Source organism: Gopherus flavomarginatus, chromosome 1 (genome assembly GCF_025201925.1).
Source record: "Gopherus flavomarginatus isolate rGopFla2 chromosome 1, rGopFla2.mat.asm, whole genome shotgun sequence".
NCBI lineage: Eukaryota > Metazoa > Chordata > Testudines > Testudinidae > Gopherus > Gopherus flavomarginatus.
The window spans coordinates 49,302,639-49,314,771 of record NC_066617.1 but is presented as its reverse complement, the minus strand read 5'-3'; the positions used below and the strand labels follow the sequence as shown (position 1 = coordinate 49,314,771).

Here is a 12,133-nt window from a genome sequence, read left to right as displayed (position 1 = left end):
ACATAAGCTTACAGTATTGGAAAACTTGCCACATTCACGTTATTAAAACCAGTCTAACTTAATTAAGCACACTGTAATGCTGATGGACTAGCACTAAAGAAGCAGCACTATAGAAAAAATTCTGATATGACAGAATGATGCAAATATATTTTTTTTAATTTATCAAAATTTTATTGGAAATTTATATGAAGAGGTATTGAAACAAAGATTTGTTTTTAATTAAAAGCAATCTTTCTGGCTTTTTTGGCTGCAAAATCAGTAATAATGTCATCGTATGACAAAGACAAAGTCGTGTCTTGTTCGATTGCAAGACCAGCAAGACCAGTTAAGCGTTCCTGACTCATTGTAGAGCGGAGATAGTTTTTAATGAGCTTTAGTTTTGAGAAACTCCGTTCTCCTGATGCTACTGTTACAGGAATTGTCAGCAGAATACGAGTGGCAGTGTACACATTAGGATATATGTCAACAAGTTTGCGGGTATGAATAAACTGTACAATGTCCATCACCGATTTTGCATGTGGCAACACTGATGACAGTGTACTCAATTCTTCGTACAGTTCAAGTCCATTTAAATCAAAACTATCATCGTGCTTCAGGAGGCTCTCTAGGTTCTTGCACTTTGTCATTAGTTGCTCTTGTTTTCCTATTTCGTTGAATTTAGTTATGTCATACAAAAATCCAAACTGTTCATGGTGTACTTGCAAGGTATTAAACCTTTCATCAACAGCAGATACTGCTTTATCCATCACAACATTAAAAAATTCAACCTCAAATTTCTTTTCTGGATCGTCTACGGGCATGATCTGCTGTACAGATTCTTCATAAAGAAGCGTCCCTGGCCTTTTTAACTCATATTAACTATGTATTTATTTTATGAAAGTTGGAGAAAACATTGTGAAAACGTAAAACATTGGCTGCCCAACTTCTGGGCTGGCAAAAGTTATACTGACTCACGGGGAAAAAAAAAAAAAGCAGGAGAATCTTAGTACAACATATGGTCACTCTATACCAGGGGTCAGCAACCTTTCAGAAGTGGTGTGCCAAGTTCACTGTAATTTAAGGTTTCTCGTGCCAGTAATACATTTTAATGTTTGTAGAAAGTTTCTCTCTATGTCTATATTATATAAATAAACTATTGTTATTATCTGAGGTCTTGGCCACCGGTCCTGCTCAGGCCACTGCCAGATGAGTAAGTGAAACCCCAAACCGGCAGCAGGCTGGAACCCTAGACAAGGATCCCAGGCCCCGCTCAGCCCGCTGCTGGTCTGGGGTTCTGACCACCAACTCCTGCCAGTCAGGATCCCGGCCGCCAACCCTCCCTCAGCCCACTACCAGCCTGGGATTCTGCTCACCCAGGCTGGCAGGAGGCAGAGTGGGGCTGGCGGCTGAGCTCCTGACTGGCAAGGGGTCGGCAGCCGGAACCCCAGAGTAGCAGTAGGCTGAGTGCGGCTGGCACCCCAGACTGGCAGCAGACTGAGCCACTCAACCTCCCACTGGCCCTGCTCAGCCCGCTGCCGGCTGAGTGAATGGAACCCCAGGCTGACAGCAGGTTGAGTGGTTCAGCTGGCCTGCTCAGCCCACTGCCAGCCTGGGGTTCCTTGGGGGTCCCCAGGCCAGCAGCAGGTGCTGAGTGGGGCCGACGGCTGGAATCCCAGCTGGCAATAGGGCAGCAGCCGGATCCCCAGAGCAGTGATGGGCTGAGCCGCTCAGCCTGCTGCTGCATACCATCAAAAATCAGCTCACCTGCCACCTTTAACACGTGTGCCATAGGTTGCTGACCCCTGATTTATACACTAGTAAGGAGATGAGCATATTACAGTTGTTGGAGGGCTCTTATCAGGACTAACAGGCTATAGGAAAATCAGACAACATTTTTTGTTTCTCTGATGAAAACTGGCCCACTTCCTGCCTCAAACCAAACCTGTCACTAATAATTGTCAACAACTTAATTTTCTGTTTTTGGCTAAGATATTGATTTTTTTTTAAAAAAATATTGAAATTGGATTCAGGATTGTTAGCAAGAATTTTTGGCAAACAAAGTTGTTAAATGACAATCTAAATGGCAACACAGTACTGCTTTCATGCTTGGCTCACCCCCTATCCTGCTGGTCCAACAGCTGCAGTAGAGGAGGAGATAGGTGGAAAACTACAGGACCTCAAAATCCACCTCTTGGGGTGCAGAGTGGCAACAGCAGCAGCAAACCCTCAGGTCCAATCACACGCCAATGGGCACCACCACCAGCCTTACGGACCATGGTGAAGTTAGCACAGCATCTGATCTCAGGGACGGGGCAGCCATGGAGCCACAGCAGCTCATCCTGCCCTGTGCAGCTCCCCCCGGATGAGATGGATCGCTGGCAGCTGCCAGCCCAGGGGAGAAGCGCTCCCCAGCTAGGGTGGCCAGATCCAGATGTCCTGATTTTATAGGGCCAGTCCCGATATTTGGGGCTTTGTCTTACATAGGCACCAATTACCCCCACCTAGAGTGACCAGACTGAAAGTGTGAAAAATCAGGACAGGGATGGGGGGAGAGGGGGTAAAAGGAGCCTATATAAGAAAGAGACCCCAAAACTGGGACTGTCCCTATAAAATAGGGATATCTGATCACTGTACCCCAATCCCCTATCCTGATTTTTCACACATCTGGCTAACCCCAGCCAAGCCCTGTGTGACATTCCAATCCTGGCTGCCTGCTGAGGAATGAAAGTGAAAGTAACTCACTTCCTCAGCAGGCAGCCAGCCAGACCTCCCCCCACCTATCCCTCAGCACCTCACCCAACCCAGCCCTGACGGAGGGGAGGGAGGAGAGAGAGGGGGTGCTCCTGGGGAGGAGGGAGAAAGGAGGGGGTGCTCCGTGGGGCAGAGGGAGAAGAATGGATGTTATGGGGGACAACAAAGGATACTGGTTCCAGAGCCACAGAGCCTGCCTCACCTCACCTCAGCCGGGGGGGGGGGGGAGAAGAGTCGCACTCACAGGTGAGCTCCTTTCCCAACCCAAACCCCTACCCCTTCCCCTTCCCAGAGACCCCAGCAGACAATCCCATTCCTCAGACTGTGCTGCATTCGGCTCTCTCTAGGAACCAGCAGCCCTGCTTCTACACTGTCTGGGCTGCCTGCAGAGTGGTGCCCCCAGGCAGAGTGAGGCCCTATGCGGCTGCCTATTCTGCCTATGCCTAAGGACGGCCCTGAGCCAGAGACATACGTGAAAAGTTTCTTATCCCACCAATAATAACCTGAGACATCTATTCAACACAAAGGATGTAATTATGAGCATTTTAAATGGGTACCTGATCAGGTGATGTACTTTTTTTTTTTTTTTTTTTTTTTTAAAGTAAATTCTTTCATGACATGAACCAGAGCATAAACATGGTAGCAGCAATGGGTGGTTAAGAGGGTCATAATAAACTAAGTTTAGCTACAATAATACACAAGGAAAAAGAGCCAGAACCTATTTCTTAAGTAATTTTCTGCAGTGTTTTATTCTGAAAGCTTTTTTATTCTTAGAGGAAGGAGATGATTAAGGATTAAAAATCCTTATCTTCTTAACTGTATTTGACTACTGGCCAGTCAAGTTTTTCTTGATAATTGAAGTCTGAATTTCCGATAGGACAACAGATACAAAGTACAGTATGTTTTATATCAGGGGTTCTCAAACTGGGGTTTGGGACCCCTCAGGGGGTTGTGAAGTTAGAATATGGGGGGGGGTCCATGAGCTGTCAGCCTGCACCTAAACCTCACTTTGCATCCAGCATTTATAATGGTGTTAAATTTTTTTTTAATACACTTAATTGGGGGGGGGAGGGTTGTCTCATTCAGAGGCTTCTATGTGAAAGGGTCACCAGCACAAAAGTTTGAGAACCACTGATTTATATGGTTATATTTTACATTTGAACTACTTAAAAAAATTCAGAATTGGCAAAAGCAGCTTTACAATTTTTGGGGTTTGAAGTTTTAAAAAAATGCAAGTGGTGCAAGAGAAAAAGCAGCTCAGATGATATTTGGAGGATGAGGGGGAAGTATTCCCTGGCTTTGGATTTATAAAATAAGAAAATTGCTTGACCTAATTAATTGCATCTCTTTACAGAAAGGATGTGTAATTATACAGTATTGCACCAGATCTGTAACAGTACTCTTGACTGTCTTCTTTATTATTAAAGAAGTGGGCCATCCACTCAACTTATTCATGTACAATATTTTACACCCCTCAATGGCCAGCATGCAACCCAGTTGGCCATGCCAGGGCTACTTGACTGGACAAATAAATCCATGCATTTCCCTGATTACTTCATGTTGGTATAATCAGATTTTTAAAAAAAAAAAAAAAAATCCTATCAACTAACTCCCACACATTTCCCTACCTGCCACTTCTTGGAAGCAGGATGTATTCACCATAACAGACTTGCTTAGGTTTTTGTTTTGCCTCAGTATCTGTTGCAGTTACCTGAGCTATCATATACCTATAAGCACCAGTACCCACAATCCTGCCTCTGTTTATAAAGATAGGCAAGAAGTGGGCAGGAGAAGGTGGAGAAATTGGAAGTATTGAGAAAATAAAAGGGAAGGAGTTAGGCAGGCAGGGAGCAAGCAGTACCGTTGCTTTTTTCTGATTAGTGAATGACTGTATTAATATAAATAAAATTGCTTAGTGAGAACTATTGCCTTTCAGGCTGAAAAAGCAACTTCCCTAATATACTGAGCCTTGAGCACTGGGCATTATAATCAACAGGACAACAGTTTGTTTTTGTGCCAGCCAATATATTCTACATTAGTGGCTCTCCACTCATGTGTCCTCTGAGACTTAATTACAATACTTCTAGCACTGAGCCTGTAACCGCCATTCCAACATACTGGTTTTACAACAGATGTATGAATAGGTTGCTCCAGGGTGAAATTTAGCATACAAGACCTAAACACAGGAAAATTTTTATTCCCCTGCCTCAAACTAAATTTGTAAGAAGTCTGTTCAGATGCAGTCTGAGTGTTCTAGGATGCCATGTCATTTTTTAAAATCCAGTTCTGCAAGAAGTTAGTGTTGCCTAGCAGCTGATAGAGTCATTAAACCACACAACTAATTAGCTCAGCCCCACCCAATTTGTTGGGTTCCCATTGCCAACATTAGTACAGCCTAATTGCTAACCTGCATCTAATCAGAATCTTTGATTTCCCTTTTATCCACAGAGGAATGTTTGGTTAGGAGCTACTAGCCTTATTTCCTATTGTATATAGGGCCCTATCAAATACATGGCCATGAAAAATGTGTCACGGACTCTGAAATCTGGTGTTTTGGGTGCTTTTACCCTGTACTATATAGATTTTACAGGGAGACCAGGGTTTCTCAAATTGGGGGTCCTGACCCAAGAAGGTATTGTGGGGGGGGTCACAAGGGTATTGTGGGGGTGGGGGAGTGTCATAGTATTCCACCCTTACTTCACTGCCTTCAGAGCTGGGTGGCTGGAGAGCAGTGGTTGTCAGCCAGATGCTCAGCTCTGAAGGCAGCACCGCCACCGCCAACAGCGCAGAAGTAAGGGTAGCGCTCCCCTCCCTCCCCCACATACAATAACTTTGTGACCCCCCCACACACAAATCCTTTTTTGGGTCAGGAACCCTACAATTACAACAGTGAAATTTCAGATTTAAATAGCTGAAATTATGAAATTTTTAAAATCCTATGACCATGAAATTGACCAAAATGGACCATGATTTTGGTAGGGCCCTAGTTATGACATATGAAGAGGACCCTAGTGCTTCTCCCCATCACCTGAAACTAAGGGATGCTGGTCAGAGAGGAGAACATTCTGAAATCCTGAATTAATTTAGGGAGGAGGTGGTGTTGGACAGGCACTGGTGGAACTTTACTCCAGAGATGTTTTGAGGGAGGAGCAGGTGACCTAGGAACAGAGTTCAAGTGCTCATTTCAGATCAGCTGGAAGGGTCTTGCTAGCAGGCAAAATCTGAGTTCTGTGAGACTAGAGAAAACCAGGGGGAGACTAACTGTGGAATTTGTTTCCTTATTCATCAGTCTGCTAAATACTGAGACACTGATCCTGCAGATACTTATGTGTGCTTAACCATAAACACAGTGAGGAAATCCACTGAAGTCAATCAGCTAGGACTGTCAAGCAATTAAAAATAATTTGATTAATTGCACTGTTAAATACCACAATACCATTTAAATATTTTTGATTTTTTTCTACATTTCCAAATATACTGATTTCAATTACAACACAGAATACAAAGTGTACAGTACTCACTTTGCAAATTTGAAATAAAAATATACTGTAAAGAAATAGTATTTTCAGTTCACCTAATATCAGTACAGTAGTGCAATCTATCATGAATGCGGAACTTACAAATGTCAAATTGTTTTATATGTAATTTGACATTTGCAAGTTCAATTTGTGTGATAGAGATTGCACTACAGTACTGATATTAGGTGAATTGAAATACTATTTGTTTTTTACAGTGCAAGTATTTGAAATATAAAGTGAGCACTGTACACTTTGTATTCTGTGTTGTAATTGAAATCAGTATATTCGGAAATGTAGAAAACATCCAAAAATATTTTGAGTTAATCACGAGTTAACAGCAATTAATTGACAGCCCTACAGTCAACCACTCTTAGTGCACAAAATTAAGCAAGTTTAAGTCTTTCAGGGTCCCACGGCCTGAGTTTAATTTTCCAGGGTTTATTTGTTCATTCGTACTTTTGCTTATGTGGGTGGGGTTTTAGTCAAATACTGGAGGATTGGGTTTTGATGTGTATTTTTTTAAAAAAACAAAACACTGACTAAATTGACTAGAGGGACAAGGCGGGTAAACAAATTTGTGTTTTATTATGTGCACAGAGATTGAAGTATGTATTTTCAATAAATCAAAGCCAAACAAAATAAATGCAAAAACAGCAGAAAGATTTATCTTCAAAACTACCCATGTAACCAAAGATGTTCTCATAACTGAGAAACATTTTTATGAAACTATTCTTTAAATGACCATGTTTACACCAGTTAGTTTACATGCAATGCTAATCCAGTTTGTCACCAAAAATTACATTAAAAATAAGTAATTTCTAAAGCAAACATTACATGATTAGATCCAGAACAGTTACAAGTGTTTAAAGTTACCCTGTGTTCTGTTTCTGCAGTTACTGGAGGTTTCAGTTATCTAATTTGCCTGGCAGATGATATCAGAATATCAGAGTTGGAATGGACCTCAGGAGTTCATCTAGTCCAACCGCCTGCTCAAAGGTAGTCTCAGCCTTACTTTTACAACTGTTTTAAATCTTTCAAAATTTCCATTTTGGGGGGAGGAGAAGGCAGGCTCCCCAAAATAAAAAAAAGTTTGTTTGACAAAATTTAGTGATGGAAATATCAAAAATTCTATGTTTCAGTGAAAAGCTGTAGAAAATTTCTCATGAAGAAATTCTGTATTTTTCCAACCAGCTCTAAATTTTTAATTCATACTACCAACATGATATAAAACAAAGCGCATGTAAGGCTCAATTCTGAAAACACCTACACATATGCTTAACTTTAATTCACAGATTTTAAAGACAAGAGGGACCATTATGATAATCATCTAGTCTGATCTCCTGATTAAAAACAGACCAAAGAATTTTTCTCCAATTTTTGGATCAAGCTCATAACTTCTGTTTGAGCTATAGCTGTCATTAAAGAAAGATATCCAGTCTTTATTTAAAGACGTCAAGTGATTGAGACTTCAACACATTCCCAGGTTTTTCCATTAGTCAATTACCCTCACTGTTAAGAATGCGCCTTATTTCTTGTACAGACACTCCCCAGGTTACGCAAACGCAACTTACGCAAATCTGCATTTACAGAAAAATTTGTTAGCCAGAAATAGTTTGTTTTTCTGGCACCAGGGTCAGGTGTACATTTCCTATTAGGGTGACCAGATGTCCTGCTTTTATAGGGACAATCTTGATTTTTGAGTCTCTCTCTTATACAGGCTCCTATTACCCACCCACCCCCGTCCCGATTTTTCACACTTGCTGTCTGGTCACCCTATTTCCGACTTACGCAAGTGTTCCGTTCTGGAATACCTTGCATAAGTCGGAGAGCATCTGTAGGAATTTCTTCTAGCTTCAGCCTTCAACCACTGGATCTCATTACGCCTTCTAATGCTAGATTAAAAGATCCATCTACCATCAGAAATTTCTTCCTCATGTAGACACTGGTAAACTGATCAAATCGTCACTTTACCTTCTCTTGGATAAGGTAAGTAGATTGAGCTTCTTTAGTCTCTCTCTACAAGGCATGTTTGTAGCTCTTTTCTGATTGCTTTCCAATTTGTCAACATCTTCTTCGAAGTGTTATCACCACAACTGGACACATTATGCCAGTAATGGTCTCACTAATGTAGTGTACAAAGGTATTACCACTCCCTACTCCTACTTGACATTTGCCTGCTTATGTATCCACAAATCATGTCTTCCCCCTAAGCAACAGCATTGTACTGGGAGCTCATGTTCAGTTGGTTATCTACCAAGACCCATATGTCATTTTCAGAGTCACTATTTTGCAGGATACAGTTTCTCATCTCAGAAGTATGATCTGCATTCTTTGTTCCTATATTATGCTGTTGCATTTGGTGGTGTCAAAACATGCTTCAAATGAGGTAAGCTTTTAAAGTGAGCCAGGTCAGTCTAGATAACTAATTTATCCAGGTCATTATTTAGCACTAAGTCTTCTGGAAATTTTCCCATCAATTACTGCATATTTTCTTCCAAATTATGGATAAAGCTATTAGATAGCATGGAGCCAAGAACAGATCCCTGTCAGACCCCACCAGAAATACCTCAATACCATGATGTTTCCCCATTTACAATTACTTTGTGATCTATCCATTTTTGATCCATTTAACTGAAGCTGTATTTTATATATTGCTTTTTTAAATATCTAAGAATATCATGTGAGACTGAGACAAATGCCTTTCAGAAGGCTAAGTATATTATGCCACGGTTACCTACAGCAACCATTCTTGTGATCCGATTAAAGTTTGAGACCTATTTTCCATAAAAAATGTAGATTAGCATAAATTATGCTAATCATCTTAATTCTTTATCAATAGCATCCCATATCAGTCTTCCCTTGATTTTGCTGGGGATCGATGTCAGGTTAATTGATCTATAGTTTCCTGGGTCATCTCATTTACCTTTTCAAAATATTGCTGCAACATTAATTTTCCTAGTCCTCTTGGAACTTCCATTGTGTTACAAGTTTTGTTGTTTTCTTAAACCACCCACACACAATACTAATGGCTCAGAGAGCTCCTCAGCCAATTTTTACTACTCTTAGTTAAGAGATATGCAGTCCTGCAGATTCAAAAATGTTCAACTTTAATAGTCACTTTAATATTTAACATCCTCACTAGTTAGAGCGTAATGAAATTCTTCCTATTACATCAGTAAGATGATTACATCATCCTGCTTCTTTACAAAGACATAATATTTAGCTTTTTATGCATCATGACTGAACTTTACCATGTTTGTCCAGTATCAGACCTAGACCACTGCTAAGATTTAGTTTGTTCCCAATATATTTAAAAGATTCCTTCTTATTGTCCTTAACCTTTCTGACTATAGCGGTTTTTTTAGTTGATAGTGGTGGTACCTTGAGCTTTCCTTATCAGTTGTGGGTCTAAAATATCATACAACCATTTAAGACTCTTTCCTGTGATTCTAGGGAGTTCCTGTTATTAAATCTGTAACAATACAGAGTTACTGGAAGAAAACAAATATTAAGGAGCCATAATGAAGACTGATCTTTGTAGAACTGCACTTAACACTATTGGTGAAATTGTGGATCTGTTGACATGAGCAGCAAAACTCCCACAGACTTCAATCATGTCAATATTCCATTCTATATGTACTTTATGCAGAGCTTTACAAAGAGTTCACACATTTAGCCAAATTGTGGATTACCATTTCGCCAAATTGTGGATTACCATTTCCACAGTTGCTAGTCCACCACAACTGAAAGAGCAATATTTTACTGGTAATGTTAACAAACAGAGCAGTTAGAAAGATACAAGCTTTGCACGGTATCCTCTTTAAACATACCGTTAGACCACCACATCTGTCAAGCCAGCTTTCATGGCACTGCAGGTTGCTGCCCCCAAAACATCAGCAAAAAGGCATGATACATTTGATAATACAAGCATCATCAGTCAGTATCATGAAGATGCAAGTCATCCCAGGGTATTTTAATTTTTTTAAAACCATTGCCACGTTCTATTCTAAATGACAATGGCTTTATGCTCATGCAACTCCACTGACTTTACCACAGTCATTCCTGGTACATAGGTAGGAAAACAGACTCAGATACACTCTTCCCCCAGTGTTCCACTGTCATTATTACCATGACAACAACGTGTAGACCCAGGTTTGGGGTTTTTTTGGCATACCAGCTGCAGCACTTAGATCAGGGGAAAAGAAAAAAACACCTCAGAATGACAAGAATGTTGGCTTCATTCCCAACTACAGCACATTAAAAAATACTCCACTCTTTCAGTCAAATTCCCTGGACAATAAAAAAGTAGGACCATCTTTTCCATACTATTCTGTAAGTTTTCCAAGAACAATCTGCCAGCAGATAAAAATTATTTTTTCAGTGTTGTAGTGAGACATCAGGATAACTATTTAGCATCAAATGCCTACAAAACTGAAGAGTAGTCTAGCAGAACTATTGACAGTATTAGATGCTATTTAAGTATAGTAAAACACTACTGTATAACTACTATCACTCGCTCTAAATCATTCATTGCATAGTCTGTGCTTTCAAGGTTCCAACCGCCAAACAAAACATTAAACCAAATTTAAAAAACTCCACTGGCAGTCTTGCTGAACTTCAAGCTATTAATTAATCCTATTTCCTGGCAATAACCTAGAAACACTGATCTCTCTTTTTTTTTTTTTATTTAGAAGAGAACTAATAATTTTACTTATACTGGCCCTTTTAAAAAGCTACGCACTCCAATATATTTCCACACACGCAGCAGTTTTGTTCTACTTGAGAATTATTTTGGATTGAGCTACAAGAAACTGAAGCATACTCATTATTATAAACTTTGTATTTTAGTTTGAGGAAAAACAGAGGACAAGGAATTTAAACATTTGAAGGATAATTGGCAAATTAAAAATAAGAGTTTTCACTAAATGGATGCCCAAGGTTAGGCTACTAAAACAGTATTTAGGAATCAAAGTATCTGGCCTGAGTTTTGCTCAGTATTTATTTAGATGGCTAAATATACCAATGCTTGAACAAGTGTTTGCCTATGTTATTTAAATTACTTGACATTTATAAAAACAACAATATTTAAAAATGTTTACTTATCACTATAGCATTTACTTTTTTGCATTTGGCAGCTTAATCCATTAAAATTAATGAAGCCAGTTACACACTTCTTTATCATCATTTTGAGCCTCTTAATGTTGCAGTATTTAAACAAAATTTAATTGTTTAAAAACAATTTTCACTGGAATATTTAAATGCTATTGTAGAAATTTTTGTAGTGTCATCCTAGTCTTCGGTTTTACATTTAAACTAAGAGCTATAAACTTGAGTTAAGTTTAAGTTCCCTTTAAAGGACTCAGTACTATGCCAATATCAATTCAGAACAGTTTTATGGATATTAACTTGAAAATACTTAGACTGGTTTGACATGCTACTTAATTATGGACTTTCATCTTGCAAATTATTTTCAAAAGCACCATTCAAATCCTAGGACGGAGTCCATAAAGTGTTTTCATTTGAAAAACAAATACAGCAAGATATTAAAACCATGCAGGGAATATTTAATAGACAATGTTGTGAGCAGTTTCACAGAAAACCTGCTCTTTTCTAGTGCTGGGTCAATGACCTCACAAGGGATCCAATAAAAAAAAAAAGTGAAAATGTAAAGGCTTTGATATGCTAAGCAATGCATTTTTTCATAGTGAAAATTTAATGTTGTTTACAACTTTTAGGAGTACAAATTAATTGTAAAATTTAGCCATGCAATTCTTATTTGTACTAATAGGAGTTCCAGGTTTAAAATCCCCAGGCATATGCCCTAGAAATTGAGTCCATAGATTTCAGTTTATTAGAAAACCAAGAGAAACAGCCACAGCAGCAAA

At 39.5% G+C, this 12,133-nt stretch overlaps 1 protein-coding gene across 2 annotated transcripts in view; it reads right to left on the bottom strand.

The window, feature by feature from the left end:
• CTTNBP2 (cortactin binding protein 2) overlaps positions 1 to 12,133 on the bottom strand; it is a 187,298-nt gene that overhangs the window by 174,407 nt on the left and 758 nt on the right. The window lies entirely within an intron of this gene.